The sequence below is a fragment of the Palaemon carinicauda genome, chromosome 3 (genome assembly GCF_036898095.1).
Source record: "Palaemon carinicauda isolate YSFRI2023 chromosome 3, ASM3689809v2, whole genome shotgun sequence".
NCBI classification, from domain to species: Eukaryota; Metazoa; Arthropoda; class Malacostraca; order Decapoda; family Palaemonidae; genus Palaemon; species Palaemon carinicauda.
Window position 1 is genome coordinate 148,700,569 of NC_090727.1, and position 18,421 is coordinate 148,718,989.

General features: G+C 37.9%; 1 protein-coding gene and 1 long non-coding RNA gene across 2 annotated transcripts in view; one reads left to right on the plus strand and one right to left on the minus strand.

Annotated features, from left to right (window-relative positions):
• Window positions 1–18,421, plus strand: part of Pex14 (peroxin 14) — a 174,031-nt gene that overhangs the window by 20,252 nt on the left and 135,358 nt on the right. The window lies entirely within an intron of this gene.
• Window positions 16,506–18,233, minus strand: LOC137637934 (uncharacterized). The gene is made up of 2 exons (XR_011043826.1): window positions 17,871–18,233; window positions 16,506–17,394 (listed from the first exon to the last, which is right to left on the minus strand). It is a non-coding gene; the product is annotated as an uncharacterized lncRNA (long non-coding RNA).

Sequence of the window (18,421 nt, forward strand, 5' to 3'; positions counted from 1 at the left end):
CCCTCCATATTGACCTGTCCCTCGGAACCTGGGGTTCCGGAGACCTGCATGGAGATGCCGTTGTCGGCCTCGAATGCGTAGTTGAAGTTTCCGTCTCCTTGGTCGACGCGTTCGTCCCTCAAAATGGCCACCACAGGGGCGTCTCCCTGAGGCTTGGGGACGGCGGAGGCCAGGACGGCGAGGCAGAGGACAAAGATCTAGAGATACCGACGGAAGTAAATTAATTTGAATTAACAGAAGGATAGAAACATCAATAACATCATTACTTATTAACTTATGTAAACAACCTTTTCTTCACACTATTCGTAGGTATTAAAGTTTTAAGAATTTCTAATTCATAAAAAGGTTCGAAGTTTTAGCAAAAGTTCTTACAGCTTTCATGGTGGATCGAAGTCGAAGAACTGATGTCTGGCAGAGGAACTGCGGTCCTTTAAATACTTCTACGCGAGGCTGAGAGGGGGAGAGGGCACTATGAGGACTATGATGACCATGGATTGGAAGAAAAGATGAAGACTACCAATGGAAAGGGGGAGGGGGAGATGGGATGCTTAAGATGGTTGGAAGTTTGGAGTGGGGAGTTGGAGAAGGGATAAAAAAGGAAAGGCGGTGACTTGATGGATGGCGTTGAAGTGTTTAAAGCAACCTCGGCTCCCCGACGGTGTACAGAAAAGAAATGTGGATAAAACACCCCCCCCAAAAAAAAAAGTTGCTAAAAAAACAGGTTTTTTGTGTTTGGTAACTTAGGTCTTTCAGTCTCTTGACCTTGGACAAACCCGTTTACCAGTTTCAGATTTCCACAGTCCTCAGGTAGGGATAAATGACTTAACATTAATTCCGTGACCATGGAATTCCCGTTACGGGGGGGGGGGGGGGGACGTTGATTGTGGAGGGGTTGCAGATATCGTGTTGATGCAGCTATTGCTATGAAACTGTGATGAACAGAAAGTGGAATGTAACGATGTGCTAACGGGATCCGACAGGTTGTTATTGTTTTTAGAAATCTTTGTATCTGAAATCAGCAGCACTTGCATGCAATACACACACACACACACACGCACACACACGCACACACACACACATATATATATATATATATATATATATATATATATATAGAGAGAGAGAGAGAGAGAGAGAGAGAGAGAGAGAGAGAGAGAGAGAGCCTTATTGCCTTATTGCCTTATTTTTTTGTTTGGGTTCCCCCAGGTCCCTCAGTGTGAGGCACCTCGTATATCCACCAGAGAGTTGCTAATGCATCTTCCGGTGTATTTTGCATCTTCCAGTTTTGGATGGTCTGGGATGCATCTTAGGTATTTATCGAGCTTATTCTTAAACACATCTACGCTCACTCCTGATATGTTTCTTAGATGAGCTGGCAGCACATTAAATAGTCGCTGCATTATCGATGCTGGTGCGTAGTGGATTAATGTCTTGTGCGCCTTTCTTAGTTTACCTGGTATATTTTTTGGCACTATTAATCTACCTCGGCTTGCTCTTTCTGATATTTTTAGCTCCATGATGTTTTCAGTAATTCCTTCTATTTGCTTCCATGCTTGTATTATCATGTAGCGTTCCCTTCTCTTTTCTAGACTGTATAGTTTTAAAAATTTCAGTCTTTCCCAGTAGTCAAGGTCCTTAACTTCTTCTATTCTAGCAGTATAGGACCTTTGTACACTCTCTATTTGCGCAATATCCTTTTGGTAGTGTGGGTACCATATCACATTGCAGTACTCGAGTGTACTACGTACATAAGTTTTGTAAAGCATAATCATGTGTTCAGCTTTCCTTGTTTTAAAGTGTCTGAATAACATTCCCATTTTTGCTTTACATTTAGCCAACAGTGTTGCTATTTGGTCGTTGCATAACATATTCCTATTTAACATTACACCAAGGTGTTCAATTGCTTCCTTGTTTGTGATTGTCTCATTATTAGGTCCCTTGTATGCATATACCATTCCTTCTCTGTTTCCATAATTTATTGATTCGAATTTATCGGAGTTAAATACCATCCTATTTATCTCCGCCCATTCATATATTTTGTTTAGATCTCTTTGTAGTGAGTTCCTATCTTCATCACAAGTAATTTCTCTACTTATTCTTGTGTCATCGGCGAAACTTCTCACTACGGAGTTTTCAACATCACAGTCTATGTCTGAAATCATAATAACAAACAGCAGTGCAGCTAATACCGTACCTTGTGGCATACCAGATATTACCTGGGCTTCATCTGATTTCTCGTCATTTGCAACCACTATCTGTTTTCTGTTTTGCAGGAATTCTTTTACCCATTTTCCTATCTTTCCCACAATATTATGCTTTCTCATTTTTTTCTCCAATATGTTATGGTCTACCTTGTCAAAGGCTTTTGCAAAATCTAGATAGATCACATCTGTGTCTTTTTCATTTATCATATTTTTGTATATGTTTTCATAGTGTGCTATCAGTTGGGTCTGTGTACACGAAACCGTGTTGACCCATATTAAACAAATTATTTTTAACCAAATGGTTCATTATTTTCTTTTTTATTACCCTCTCATACACTTTCATAATATGTGATGTTAGACTAACAGGTCTATAATTGCTTGCCTCTAGTCTTGATCCACTTTTGAAGATAGGGGTTATATAAGCTAATTTATGTTTAACATATATCTCGCTCATATCTACACTTTGTCTTAGCAGTATTGCAAGCGGCTTCGCGATAGTGTTTGCAGTTTTTTTTAACAAAATCGCTGGAACTCCATCTGGTCCGGCTGCCGATCCATTTTTAATTTCGTTTATAGCCGTGACAATATCTGCTTCATTAATATCTATATCCGTTAGATATTCAACATTTTCTTCTCTCATTTCTGTTTCATTATTCTCATTCGCAATTCTTGGAGAGAGAGAGAGAGAGAGAATCATCATTGAAGGTAGCAGCAGCCAGTACTAAACATTTCATAAGGTGAATTTGGGAAGCTGCTACTTCTAAAATCTGTTTTTCCGACGTTTTGTGATTACACAGTCACATTTTTAGTCCTGCAAATAGGAACCACATATACATAACATAAAGAAACAGTAAAACTTATACAAAGTCATATAAGAAGTAAAAAATAACCATAAAAATTAGGGTTAAGAATTAAAAGGAAAAGATCATCATTTACTCACGAATAGGCAAGTCATCATTATTTGATACTTGACTTATAATACTAAAAATCTTTGCAATGAATATTTACTTTGAATATATTATCATGATTGCGAATATTTTTATGTTCTGAGCTGGATATTCTGCGATATGCTCAAAAGCTCACACCTTTATGGGAATCCATTCTGACCTTCAACAACCTCTTGGTAGATCCTATGTTGATTCCAGAGTTACACTTTGGGGAAATATATTCATACACTTCACCAGAGGACATCAATGGACTTAATCGATCTTTGAAAGGGAAAAGCGAGCCAATTGTGAGAGGGCTTTTAAGGATTAATTTTACTTCAAACTCTGGAAATTTGCAAATTTTAACCTCGGAAATTCATCATGAAGAAATGGAAAACCCGCATAGAATTTGAGCTTTGGAATTGTAGGTATTTTTGGAGTCTCAACCATCTTTTCATTTATTAATTTAAAAAGATGTTTGTAAAATTTGTTAGTCGGAAAATGATTTTTCTTAGAATATTCCCATAAATGAAGTATTTCTATATTGAAGGATTCCCAGCTAGAAGTAAGAAAGTTCGCTCGGTGGAGAAGAGTTACAAAAGAGTTCGATTTAAAAATCATAATAATAAGACCTATTAAGATTCGAACCTAATCCACTAGAAGTATTTCCTATAAGTCATGGTCTAAAACCCTTCTCTTTCTCTAGAGACCAACACGTCTAAGATAAGATTATTTGTTTCATTCTTCCTTTTGTTTAGGAATCCTCCAAAAAATAAGGTACAGCATTTTGAAACTAATGAGGACTAGTATTCCAGAAAAATCTATCATACTCAGCCGACGTGAGCCAAGAGCTGCACCACTCAGTCAAGAAAATCACATAATTTCTAATTATGTTATTTAGGGCATTATCGAAAATCTCTCAAAGGCAGATGGTCAAGCGTTTCCTCTATTGGCCACCCAACAATGCTTCCTGAGACTCTAATCAATAGAAAAAAGCTTCCAGGTTTATTGAGAAATTAAGAGATTTATGAAGATATTTCTATAAACAAATGGTTATAAGCAAAAACGATATCATAAGTGACCCTCCAAAAATAAGGTACTGGATTTTTAACCTACTGACTGAATGGAGAAGACACAAAGGTTTGGGTCAGTGTTTTCTAAGAAGCTTCTCATTGAAAAATATTTCCTTCGTTCATTTCTACGTTCATCTATTACTAGACTCAACATTTGATATATAGTTAGCAAATCAACATAACTTTTCATGACCTCTGAACAGCCACATAAAAAAGATCTACTACAATAAAATATCAATTTTTTTCAGTTTTTTTCCGCCAGGGTATTGGAAAACTTCACAAGTATTCCTCTTGTTTCTTGGCTTTTCATTCCCGTTGTCTTACTTCCGTTCATATCCGTCAGGAGGTCGTGGAACATGGCTGCCCAAATTAAGCTGTGGTTAGAAAGGAATTATATTCCAACCGACTTCGCGTGTGAGAAGAAGGTCAAATAATCTAGGAATCAGGAGTAAAGCAGGTCAAGCCATCTAGGAATCTGAAGTAAAGCAGGTTGAATATCCTAGGAATCTAGAGTAAAGCAGGTCAAATAATCTAGGAATCTGGAATAAAGCAGGTCATGTAATCTAGGAATCTAGAATAAAGCAGGTTGAATAACCTAGGAATCTGGAGTAAAGCTAGTCAAATAATCTAGAAATCCAGAGTCATGCAGGTGGAATAATCTAGGAATCTGGAATAAAGCCAGTTGAATAATTTAGGAATCAAGAGAAAAGTAGATCGAATAATCAAGGAATCCCGATTGAACCAGGTTGTATAAGCTTGAAATTACAGTATAGCAGGTTAAATAATCTAGGCATCTACAGTATAGGAAAGCAGGTCGAATAATCTTGGAATTCGGATTAAAGCAGGTCGAATAATCTAGGAATCCGGAATAAAGCCGGTTGAATAATTTAGGAATCCAGAGTAAAGCAGGTTGAATAATCTAGAAATCTGGAGTAAAGCAGGTAGAATAATATAGGAACCAGGAGTAAAGAAGGTCGAATTATGTAAGAATCCGGAGCAAAGCAGGTCGAATAATCTAGGAATCCGAAGTAAAGCACATTGAATAGCCTAGGAATCCGGAGTAAAGCAGGTCGAATAATCTGGGAATCCAGAGTAAAGCAGTCGAATAATCTAGGAATCTGGAGTAAAGCAGGTCGAATTATCTAGGAATCTGGAGTAAAACAGGTCAAATAATCTAGGAATCCAGAGTAAAGCAGGTCGAATAATCTAGGAATCTGGAGTGGAGCGGGTCGAATAATCTAGCAATCCTGAGTAAAGCAGGTCAAATAATTTAGGAATCTGGAGTAAAGCAGGTCGAATTATCTAGGAATCTGGAGTAAAGAAGGTCGAATAATCTAGGAATCTGGAGTAAAGCAGGTCGAATTATCTAGGAATCCTGAGTAAAGCAGGTCGAATAATGTAGGAATCCGGAGTAAAGCAGGTCGGATAATCTAGGAATTGGTTTAAATCAGGTCGAATAATCTAGGAATCCGGAGTAAAGCAGGTCGAATAACCTAGGAATCCGCAGTAAAGCAGGTCGAATAATCTAGGAATCCGCAGTGAAGCAAGTGGAATAATCTAGGAATCTGGAGTAAAGCAGGTCAAATAATCTAGGAATCCGGAGTAGAGCAGGTCGAATAATCTAGGAATCTGAAGTAAATCAGGTCGAATAATCTAGGAATCTGGAGTAAATCAGGTTGAATAATCTAGGAATCTGGAGTAAAGCAGGTCGAATAATCTAGGAATCCGGAGTAGAGCAGGTCGAATAATCTAGGAATCTGGAGTAAATCAGGTCGAATAATCTTGGAATCTGGAGTAAACAAGGTCGAATAATCTAGGAATCTGGAGTAAAGCAGGTCAAATAATCTAGGAATCTGGAGTAGAGCAGGTCGAATAATCTAGGAATATGCAGTAAATCAGGTCAAATAATCAAGGAATCTGGAGTAAATCAGGTCAAATAATCTAGGAATCTAGAGTAAATCAGGTCGAATAATCTAGGAATCCGGAGTAGAGCAGGTCGAATAATCTAGGAGTCTGAAGTAAATCAGGTCAAATATTCTAGGAATCTGGAGTAAAGCAGGTCGAATAATCAAGGAATCCAGAGTAGAGCAGGTCGAATAATCTAGGAATCTGGAGTAAATCAGGTCAAAAAATCTAGGAATCCGGAGTAAAGCAGGTCGAATAATCTAGGAATCCGGAGTAAATCAGGTCGAATAATCTAGGGATCCGGAGTAAATCAGGTCGAACAATCTAGGAATCTGGAGTAAATCAGGTCGAATAATCTAGGAATCTGTAGTAAATCAGGTCGAATAATCTAGGAATCTGGAGTAGAGCAGGTCGAATAATCTTTGAATCTGGAGTAAATCAGGTCGAATAATCTAGGAATCTGGAGTAAATCAGGTGGAATAATCTAGGAATTTGCAGTAAAGCAGGTAGAATAATCTAGGAATCTGGAGAAAAGCAGGTCGAATAATCTAGGAATAAGCAGTAAACCAGGTCGAATAATCTAGGAATCTGGAGTAAAGCAGGTCGAATAATCTAGGAATCTGGAGTAGAGCAGGTTGAATAATCTAGGAATCTGGAGTAAATCAGATAGAATAATCTAGGATTCCGCAGTAAAGCAGGTCGAATAATCTAGGAATCTGGAGTAAAGCAGGTCGAATAATCTAGGAATCTGGAGTAAAACAGGTCGAATAATATAGGAATCCGGAGTAAAGCAGGTCGAATAATCTAGGAATAAGCAGTAAACCAGGTCGAATAATCTAGGAATCTGGAGTAAAGCAGGTCGAATTATCTAGGAATCTGGAGTAGAGCAGGTTGAATAATCTAGGAATCTGGAGTAAATCAGGTCGAATAATCTAGGAATCCGGAGTAAAGCAGGTCGAATAATCTAGGAATCTGGAGTAAAGCAGGTCGAATAATCTAGGAATCTGGAGTAAAACAGGTCGAATAATATAGGAATCCGGAGTAAAGCAGGTCGAATAATCTAGGAATTTGGAGTAAAGCAGGTTGAATTATCTAGGAATCGGGAGTAGAGCAGGTATAATATTCTAGGAATCCAGAGTAAATCAGGTCGAATAATCTAGGAATCCGCAGTAAAGCAGGTCAAATAATCTAGGAATCCGGAGTAAAGCAGGTCGAATAATCTAGGAATCCGGAATAAAGCAGGTTGAATATTCTAGGAATCTGAAGTAAAGCAGGTCAAATATTCTAGGAATCCAGAGTAAAGCAGGTCGAATAATCTAGGAATCAGGAATAAAGCAGGTCGAATAATCTAGGAATCCGTAGTAAAGCAGGTCGAATAATCTAGGAATCCGGAGTAAAGCAGGTCAAATAATCTAGGAATTCGGAGTAAAGCAGGTCGAATAATCTAGGAATCCGGAGTAAAGCAGGACGAATAATCTAGGAATTTGAAGTAAATCATGTCAAATAATCAATGAATCCAGAGTAACACAGGTCACATAATCTAGGAATCTGTAGCAAAGCAAATCGAATAATCTGAGAATCCAGAGTATTGCAGGTCAAATAATCTAGGAATCCGGAGTAAAGTAGGTCGAATAATCTAGAGATCTGAAGTACAGCCGGTCAAACAATCAAGGAATCTGGAGTAAAGCAGGTCGAATAATCTAGGAATCCGGAGTAAAGCAGGTCGAATAATCTAGGAATCCGGAGTAAAGCAGGTCGAATAATCTAGGAATCCTGAGTAAAGCAGGTTGAATAATCTAAGAATCCGGAGTAAAGCAGGTCGAATAATCTAGGAATCCGTAGTAAAGCAGGTCGAATAGCCTAGGAATCCTGAGTGAAGCAGGTCGAATAATCTAAGAATCCGGAGTAAAGCAGGTCGAATAATCTAGGAATCTGGAGTAAAGCAGGTTAAATAATCTAGGAATCCGGAGTAAAGCAGTTTGAATAATCTAGGAATCTGGAGTAAAGCAGGTCGAATAATCTAGGAATCCGGAGTAAAGCAGGTCGAATAATCTAGGAATCCGGAGTAAAGCAGGTCGAATAATCTAGGAATCTAGAGTAAAGCAGATCAAATAATATAGGAATCCGGAGTAAAGCAGATCGAATAATCTAGGAATCCGGAGTAAAGCAGGTCGAATAATCTAGGAATTGGAGTAAAGCAGGTCGAATAATCTAGGAATCCGGAGTAAAGCAGGTCGAATAATCTAGGAATCCGGAGTAAAGCAGGTCGAATAATCTAGGAATCCGGAGCATAGCAGGTCGAATAATCAAGGAATCCGGAGTAAAGCAGGTCGGATAATCTAGGAATCTGGAGTAAATCAGGTCAAATAATCTAGGAATCCGGAGTAAAGCAGGTTGAATAATCTAGGAATCTAGAGTAAAGCAGGTCGGATACTCTAGGAATCCGGAGTAAAGCAGGTCGAATAATCTAGGAATCCGCAGTAAAGCAGGTCAAATAATCTAGGAATCCGCAGTAAAGCAGGTCGAATAATCTAGGAATCCTTAGTAAAGCAGGTCGAATAATCTAAGAATCTGGAGTAAAGCAGGTTGAATAATCTAGGAATCCGGAGCATAGCAGGTCGAATAATCTAGGAATCCGGAGTAAAGCAAGTTGAATAATCAAGGAATCTGGAATAAATCAGGTCGAATAATCTAGGAATCCGGAGTAAAGCAGGTTGAATAATCTAGGAATCTGGAGTAAAGCAGGTCGGATAATCTAGGAATCCGGAGTAAAGCACGTCAAATAATCCTGAGTAAAGCAGGTCGAATAATCTAAGAATCCGGAGTAAAGCAGGTCGAATAATATAGGAATCCGAAGTAAAGTAGGTCGAATAGTCTAGGAATCCTGAGTAAAGCAGGTCGAATAATCTAGGAATCCGGAGTAAAGCAGGTCGGATAATCTAGGAATTGGTTTAAATCAGGTCGAATAATCTAGGAATCCGGAGTAAAGCAGGTCGAATAACCTAGGAATCCGCAGTGAAGCAAGTGGGATAATCTAGGAATCTGGAGTAAAGCAGGTCAAATAATCTAGGAATCCGGAGTAGAGCAGGTCGAATAATCTAGGAATCTGAAGTAAATCAGGTCGAATAATCTAGGAATCTGGAGTAAATCAGGTTGAATAATCTAGGAATCTGGAGTAAAGCAGGTCGAATAATCTAGGAATCCGGAGTAGAGCAGGTCGAATAATCTAGGAATATGGAGTAAATCAGGTCGAATAATCTTGGAATCTGGAGTAAACAAGGTCGAATAATCTAGGAATCTGGAGTAAAGCAGGTCAAATAATCTAGGAATCCGGAGTAGAGCAGGTCGAATAATCTAGGAATATGGAGTAAATCAGGTCAAATAATCAAGGAATCTGGAGTAAATCAGGTCAAATAATCTAGGAATCTAGAGTAAATCAGGTCGAATAATCTAGGAATCCGGAGTAGAGCAGGTCGAATAATCTAGGAGTCTGAAGTAAATCAGGTCAAATAATCTAGGAATCTGGAGTAAAGCAGGTCGAATAATCAAGGAATCCAGAGTAGAGCAGGTCGAATAATCTAGGAATCTGGAGTAAATCAGGTCGAAAAATCTAGGAATCCGGAGTAAAGCAGGTCGAATAATCTAGGAATCCGGAGTAAATCAGGTCGAATAATCTAGGGATCCGGAGTAAATCAGGTCGAACAATCTAGGAATCTGGAGTAAATCAGGTCGAATAATCTAGGAATCTGTAGTAAATCAGGTCGAATAATCTAGGAATCTGGAGTAGAGCAGGTCGAATAATCTTTGAATCTGGAGTAAATCAGGTCGAATAATCTAGGAATCTGGAGTAAATCAGGTGGAATAATCTAGGAATTTGCAGTAAAGCAGGTAGAATAATCTAGGAATCTGGAGAAAAGCAGGTCGAATAATCTAGGAATAAGCAGTAAACCAGGTCGAATAATCTAGGAATCTGGAGTAAAGCAGGTCGAATAATCTAGGAATCTGGAGTAGAGCAGGTTGAATAATCTAGGAATCTGGAGTAAATCAGATAGAATAATCTAGGATTCCGCAGTAAAGCAGGTCGAATAATCTAGGAATCTGGAGTAAAGCAGGTCGAATAATCTAGGAATCTGGAGTAAAACAGGTCGAATAATATAGGAATCCGGAGTAAAGCAGGTCGAATAATCTAGGAATAAGCAGTAAACCAGGTCGAATAATCTAGGAATCTGGAGTAAAGCAGGTCGAATTATCTAGGAATCTGGAGTAGAGCAGGTTGAATAATCTAGGAATCTGGAGTAAATCAGGTCGAATAATCTAGGAATCCGGAGTAAAGCAGGTCGAATAATCTAGGAATCTGGAGTAAAGCAGGTCGAATAATCTAGGAATCTGGAGTAAAACAGGTCGAATAATATAGGAATCCGGAGTAAAGCAGGTCGAATAATCTAGGAATTTGGAGTAAAGCAGGTTGAATTATCTAGGAATCGGGAGTAGAGCAGGTCTAATATTCTAGGAATCCAGAGTAAATCAGGTCGAATAATCTAGGAATCCGCAGTAAAGCAGGTCAAATAATCTAGGAATCCGGAGTAAAGCAGGTCGAATAATCTAGGAATCCGGAGTAAAGCAGGTTGAATATTCTAGGAATATGAAGTAAAGCAGGTCAAATATTCTAGGAATCCAGAGTAAAGCAGATCGAATAATCTAGGAATCAGGAATAAAGCAGGTCGAATAATCTAGGAATCCGTAGTAAAGCAGGTCGAATAATCTAGGAATCCGGAGTAAAGCAGGTCAAATAATCTGGGAATTCGGAGTAAAGCAGGTCGAATAATCTAGGAATCCGGAGTAAAGCAGGACGAATAATCTAGGAATTTGAAGTAAATCATGTCAAATAATCAATGAATCCAGAGTAACACAGGTCAAATAATCTAGGAATCTGTAGCAAAGCAAATCGAATAATCTGAGAATCCAGAGTATTGCAGGTCAAATAATCTAGGAATCCGGAGTAAAGTAGGTCGAATAATCTAGAGATCTGAAGTACAGCCGGTCAAACAATCAAGGAATCTGGAGTAAAGCAGGTCGAATAATCTAGGAATCCGGAGTAAAGCAGGTCGAATAATCTAGGAATCCGGAGTAAAGCAGGTCGAATAATCTAGGAATCCTGAGTAAAGCAGGTTGAATAATCTAAGAATCCGGAGTAAAGCAGGTCGAATAATCTAGGAATCCGGAGTAAAGCAGGTCGAATAGCCTAGGAATCCTGAGTGAAGCAGGACGAATAATCTAGGAATCTGGAGTAAAGCAGGTTAAATAATCTAGGAATCCGGAGTAAAGCAGGTTGAATAATCTAAGAATCTGGAGTAAAGCAGGTCGAATAATCTAGGAATCCGGAGTAAAGCAGGTCGAATAATCTAGGAATCTGGAGTAAAGCAGGTTAAATTATCTAGGAATCCGGAGTAAAGCAGTTTGAATAATCTAGGAATCTGGAGTAAAGCAGGTCGAATAATCTAGGAATCCGGAGTAAAGCAGGTCGAATTATCTAGGAATCCGGAGTAAAGCAGGTCGAATAATCTAGGAATCTAGAGTAAAGCAGATCAAATAATATAGGAATCCGGAGTAAAGCAGATCGAATAATTTAGGAATCCGGAGTAAAGCAGGTCGAATAATCTAGGAATTGGAGTAAAGCAGGTCGAATAATCTAGGAATCCGGAGTAAAGCAGGTCGAATAATCTAGGAATCCGGAGTAAAGCAGGTCGAATAATCTAGGAATCCGGAGCATAGCAGGTCGAATAATCAAGGAATCCGGAGTAAAGCAGGTCGGATATTCTAGGAATCTGGAGTAAATCAGGTCAAATAATCTAGGAATCCGGAGTAAAGCAGGTTGAATAATCTAGGAATCTAGAGTAAAGCAGGTCGGATACTCTAGGAATCTGAAGTAAAGCAGGTCAAATAATCTAGGAATCCGCAGAAAAGCAGGTCAAATAATCTAGGAATCCGGAGTAAAGCAGGTCGAATAATCTAGGAATCCTTAGTAAAGCAGGTCGAATAACCTAAGAATCTGGAGTAAAGCAGGTTGAATAATCTAGGAATCCGGAGCATAGCAGGTCGAATAATCTAGGAATCCGGAGTAAAGCAGGTTGAATAATCAAGGAATCTGGAATAAATCAGGTCGAATAATCTAGGAATCCGGAGTAAAGCAGGTTGAATAATCTAGGAATCTGGAGTAAAGCAGGTCGGATAATCTAGGAATCCGGAGTAGAGCACGTCAAATAATCCTGAGTAAAGCAGGTCGAATAATCTAAGAATCTGGAGTAAAGCAGGTCGAATAATATAGGAATCCGAAGTAAAGTAGGTCGAATAGTCTAGGAATCCTGAGTAAAGCAGGTCGAATAATCTAGGAATCCGGAGTAAAGCAGGTCGAATAATCTAGGAATCTGGAGTAAAGCAGGTCGAATAATCTAGGAATCTGGAGTAAAGCAGGTCGAAAAATCTAGGAATATGGAGTAAAGCAGGTCGAATAATCTAGGAATCCGGAGTAAAGCAGGTCGAATAATCTAGGAATCTGGAGTAAAGCAGATCGAATAATCTAGGAATTCGGAGTAAAGCCGGTCGAATAATCTAGGAATTGGAGTAAAGCAGGTCGAATAATCTAGGAATCCGGAGTAAAGCAGGTCGAATAATCTAGGAATCCAGAGTAAAGCAGGTCAAATAATCTAGGAATCCGGAGCATAGCAGGTAGAATAATCTAGGTGTCCGGAGTAAAGCAGGTCGAATAATCTAGGAATCCGGAGTAAAGCAGGTCGAATAATCTTGGAATCCGGAGTAAAGCAGGTCGAATAATATAGGAATCCGGAGTAAAGCAGGTCGAATAATCTAGAAATCCGGAGTAAAGCAGGTTGAATAATCTAGGAATCTGAAGTAAAGCAGGTCGAATAATCTAGGAATCCGGAGTATAGCAGATTGAATAATCTAGGAATCCGGCGTAAAGCAGGTCGAATAATCTAGGAATCTGAAGTAAAGCAGGTCGAATAATATAGGAATCCGGAGTAAAGCAGATCGAATAATCTAGGAATCTGGAGTAAAGCAGACTGAATAATCAAGGAATCCTGAGTAAAGCAGGTCAAATAATCTAGGAATCCGGAGTAAAGCAGATCGAATAATCTAGGAAGCCGGAGTAAATCAGGTCGAATAATCTAGGAATCCGAAGTAAAGTAGGTCGAATAATCTAGGAATCCGGAGTAAAGCAGATCAAATAATCTAGGAATCCGGAGTAAAGTAGGTCGAATAGTCTAGGAATCCAGAGTAAACTAAGTCGAATAATCTAGGAATCCGGAGTAAAGTAGATCAAATAATCTAGGAATCCGGAGTAAAGTAGGTCGAATAATCTTGGAATCTATAGTATTGCAGGTTGAATGATTTAAGGATCTGGTGTAAAACCAATCTAATGATCACCGATTTTGTAGTAAATCATGTTGAATAATCTAAGAATTTGGATTAGAGCAGATTAAATAATCTAGGAATCTGTAGTAAAGCAGGTTGAATAATCTAGGAATTGGGATTAGAGCAGATTAAGTAATCTAGGAATCTGAAGTAAAGCAGGTTGAATAATCTAGGAATTTGGATTAGAGCAGATTAAATAATCTAGGAATCTGAAGTAAAGCAGGTTGAATAATCTAAGAATTTGGATTAGAGCAGATTAAATAATCTAGGAATCTGTAGTAAAGCAGGTTGAATAATCTAGGAATTGGGATTAGAGCAGATTAAGTAATCTAGGAATCTGAAGTAAAGCAGGTTGAATAATCTAAGAATTTGGATTAGAGCAGATTAAATAATCTAGGAATCCGTAGTAAAGCAGGTTGAATAATCTAGGAATTGGGATTAGAGCAGATTAAGTAATCTAGGAATCTGAAGTAAAGCAGGTTGAATAATCTAGGAATTGGGATTAGAGCAGATTAAATAATCTAGGAATCTGCAGTAAAGCAGGTTGAATAATCTAGGAATTGGGATTAGAGCAGATTAAGTAATCTAGGAATCTGTAGTAAAGCAGGTTGAATAATCTAGGAATTGGGATTAGAGCAGATTAAATAATCTAGGAATCTGCAGTAAAGCAGGTTGAATAATCTAGGAATTGGGATTAGAGCAGATTAAGTAATCTAGGAATCTGTAGTAAACCAGGTCGAATAATCTAAGAATCTGGAGTAAAGCAGGTCGAATAATCTAAGAATCTGGAGTAAATCAGGTCGAATAATCTAGAAATCTGGCGTAAAGCAGGTCTAATAATCTAGGAATCCGGAGTAAAGCAAGTCCAATAATCAAGGAATCTGGAGTAAAGCAGGTCGAATAATTTAAGAAGTCTACGTTTTCGAGAAAATGTCAGTTTTACAACCGTAAGCCAACCAAATTTATTTTAGGCTCTAGTTTCATTTGTTTTAGTTTTAAAAATGTAACCAAAATGGATATGTCTAATGTTCCATTGATATTCCTTCAGCTGACTTGCCTCTGTATTTTTTACCTATAACTATTTGGTATACCATTCACAAAACTATGAATATTTATCCACATGCAGGAAATAGATATACAGGTAGGCCTACTTTACATAAATACATCAGTAATTACTGAAAAAGAATATTAAAAACACATTTAGATTGAAATTTTGATGACAAAAATATCCTTTTTAGCTTTTGTGTTTATTTAGATAATCTTAAGTTTTTTGTTGTTGAAAACATTTTATTTTATAGATAATGATTATTGTAAGCGGAAACAGTAAACGACTTCGTGAATTATTTGACATGATCAAGAATTTTACATACTATGATAAACTGAGGGTAAAATAAAGTCTTGTCAGAAACAAAATGAATTTATTACCATAAATTTTATCACATTTTAAATGACGGAGACGATAAGTAACATTTCTAATCGAGTCAGGTCGTTTATTCGAAGGTGACTCCCAGAGCTCTCTGTTCTTCAGCGAAGCGGATCTGCTCGATGGCGTGGGCGGGCAGTGGGTGGGGGGTGGGGAGGATGTCTCCTGAGGGCTGGAAGCCGTTTTCGTTGGACACGTACGTAATTTGGACAACAGCTCCGTCAGGAAGAGTGAATCTGGTGAACAAATCAATAAATAATTGATAATTATTTGATCAGTTGATAATCCATTAAATAACAGTAGCCTGAATATATTCTATTATGGAAAGTTGTTTAAAAATATTTTGTTTTCTATGAAGCAGCTACATTTCCTGTCAGTTGAGATAGATGCACAAAATATCATGAATGATAAAATCCATTTTCGCAGTGGAAATCAGTTCATGAAGAATAACTTCACGGAGTAAAAACGAGATATTTTGTTGGAATCCTTTTATTCTTGAGATACTTTCGAAACTCTATTTTCAATTATTCTTGTAGAGGCTAAATATTTTTTGGTTCATATATGTCCCCAATGATTTTGATTACGTTTATCAATTAAGATTTGAAAAGGAAAAATTGATGTTATTTTACAGAACATTTGGAATTTTAGAGAAACTCATTCAGCATTGTAAAAAATGATTTCGTTTGATGACCCCTCAACGAAGCACTCGAGGTTTAGTCTCGCCTGTAGGATCCCCGGATGTTCACGGCCCCTCCCTCCACAGGGGAACTAGCGGCCTCCACGGCGGTGCTATCGCTGAATATTTCATATTTCTTTAACTTTTTTTTGTGATTATAAGTTACATTATCATTTAATTTTTTGGGGGGAAGAATGCTTGAACTTTATCGTCCGACTGCTAAAATTAAGTAAATTCCATGTTATTATTATTATTATTATTATTATTATTATTATTATTATTATTATTATTATTATTATTATTGTTATTACTATTATTATTATTATTGCAGTTTTAGTCATTATTATTATTATTTTTAGTAGTAGTAGTAGTAGTAGTAGTAGTAGTAAACGCAATATCATCCTAACAATTCACAACGACATTCTCAGTGAACAAAGCAAGCGAAAAGAGACTTGGTTCGCAATCTTCCTCATAATAATATCATCACCTTCGAAAAGGGAAAAACAAAACTAACTATATAAAAGTAACAGATAGCGAATCTCTTAGAGCTAGAATGTGATTAGCTCTTAGATGAAAAACTGAAATCCTAAGATATATAAAAGGTGATATTGAGATATAGTTTATGTAAGAGTCGTTATTCTAATAAGTGTAAATTTATGTAGACATGAAGAGACAGTTGTAGAGAGACATAAAGGAAAATGATTATTATTTCATAAAATTTGGATGATTTCTTTCAATGTAATCGTTATTGTTCGATCAGTAAAGTGATTACAATAAATGAAAAGACACCAAGATGGTTTGTTATATGCCCATTTAGTCACACCTTTTCTTTATTCGCAGTTTTATTGAAGGGAAACTAAAAAACGATTATCTGAACAATAGTTTTATTATCTTGTAATCTACAGAAATCTTTCTATTTTCCCCTAACAAGCAGGATAATGCCCTAGAGACTGACCATATATACATATGATCAGCGCCCAAGTCTTCTCTCCACCCAAGCTAGAACCAAGGAGGTCCAGGCAATGACTTGTTATGTTTCAGCAAGTAGATCTATAGGCTCCCCCAAACCCCAGTCTGGCGTTCACCAGTCAGGGACGTTACCACATCGGCCACCTCAACCCTAAAGAGGGAAAGAGACACGGGACAAAGACCTTTCTTTTTGGACCTGTTTTATGAAAGAGAGAGAGAGAGAGAGAGAGAGAGAGAGAGAGAGAGAGAGAGAGAGAGAGAGAGAGAGAGAGAGAGAGAGAGAGAGAGAGGGCATATAGTAAAGTAAGTAGATGGATTTTGTCGATCGAGTCAAGATAAGGATGGACCGAAGAATGTAATCACGATTTGAAGCAGTGGTGTTAATCTATGCTTAGAAATTGATTGGGGCTCTAAACACCCCTCACCTTAAACCATTCCCCCCCCCCCCCTTGGAGAATTCCATACTCTTCTTTCGAACAATACATTAGAGTAAAATGACAAAAGTAAATAAGCAATGGATATAACATTTAACACTAAAATAAAAAAGTAGTTAGACCCCTGTTGTTGGTGGGGCCCTGCTCTTGCCGGGTACCTCAGCTTCAGCCTCGTCAGCTTTAGGGATAATTCGGGTCTGTTCTGAAGGACGAGTTACCGAAGATCAGTTTCTTCGGCGTCAGCATCGTCATTATAAAACACGACTCACAGTGAAAATCCAGCCACACCCCTAATTCCGGCCGCCTCGTCAGCCTCGAAGTTCAGGATGTAATAACCCCCTCTATCACGAAATCTGTATTTGTCAAGAATAATGAAGACAGTTTGAGTAATATGTTGGCAGGCAAATCAGACTGATGTTCTGTTAAAGAATGCATCATTTCCCTATCATAATACCTAGATAAGTTCAATATTTCGAAGGTTGATCAACAATCTTAGCAAAGAATATTGTAGGTTGAGATGGATAGAGAAATAAAAATGGAAAATTGGAGTTTCCTTTTTGGAGCTTGACAGATTAAGAATATTGTTTCAGTCATGAAATAAGCCGTAATTTGGAACTTATATATTCTATAAGTTTTGTGTGAAACTTTTCTGTAACGGTAAGCATAAATAAACATCTTCATTTGTTTCAACTTAATATCCCTTGAAACTAAGCAAAAGAGGACATTACAGTTTTCAGAGATTCTTATTGAAACATTTGAAAAATGGAGGTTATGGATTCGTATTTCTTCCACTTGAACCTTCGCTAAAACACCCGAGGCTTAATCTTACCTGCAGGATCCCCGGAGGGTGACGGCCCCTCCCTCCCCAAGGGAGCCAGTGATCTCCACGTCTTCGTCATCGCTGAAACGGAAAGAGTAATTGGAGTTTCCGTGGCCCTGGTCGACGCGGTCGTCTCTCAAGATGGCGGTGTCGCCTTGGGGCTTCGAAGCAGCCAAGGACGCAGCGACCAGGCAGGAGAAGATGATCTGTTCCAATAGAATCAGATAATTATTTCCCTAAGATTTTCCAAAGCAAAAATATTTGAATTTTGATTCGAATTTCGATAAAGCCTTTGTTAAATGAAAACTCTAAACTATTTTGGAATTTTGTAATTGGCAATATTGGATTAATTTCTAAAACTTCTAATTAGGGTTAGATTACTTTAAAGCCAACGGAGCAAACATAATTACAGCATCCTACTTTTCCAACTAGGGTTGTAGCTTAACAAGTAACAACAACACCAACAACAATACCAACAACAACAACAACAACAATAATAATAATAATAATAATAATAATAATCATAATAATTTCGACGTCATTTAAAATAAAGATTTTGG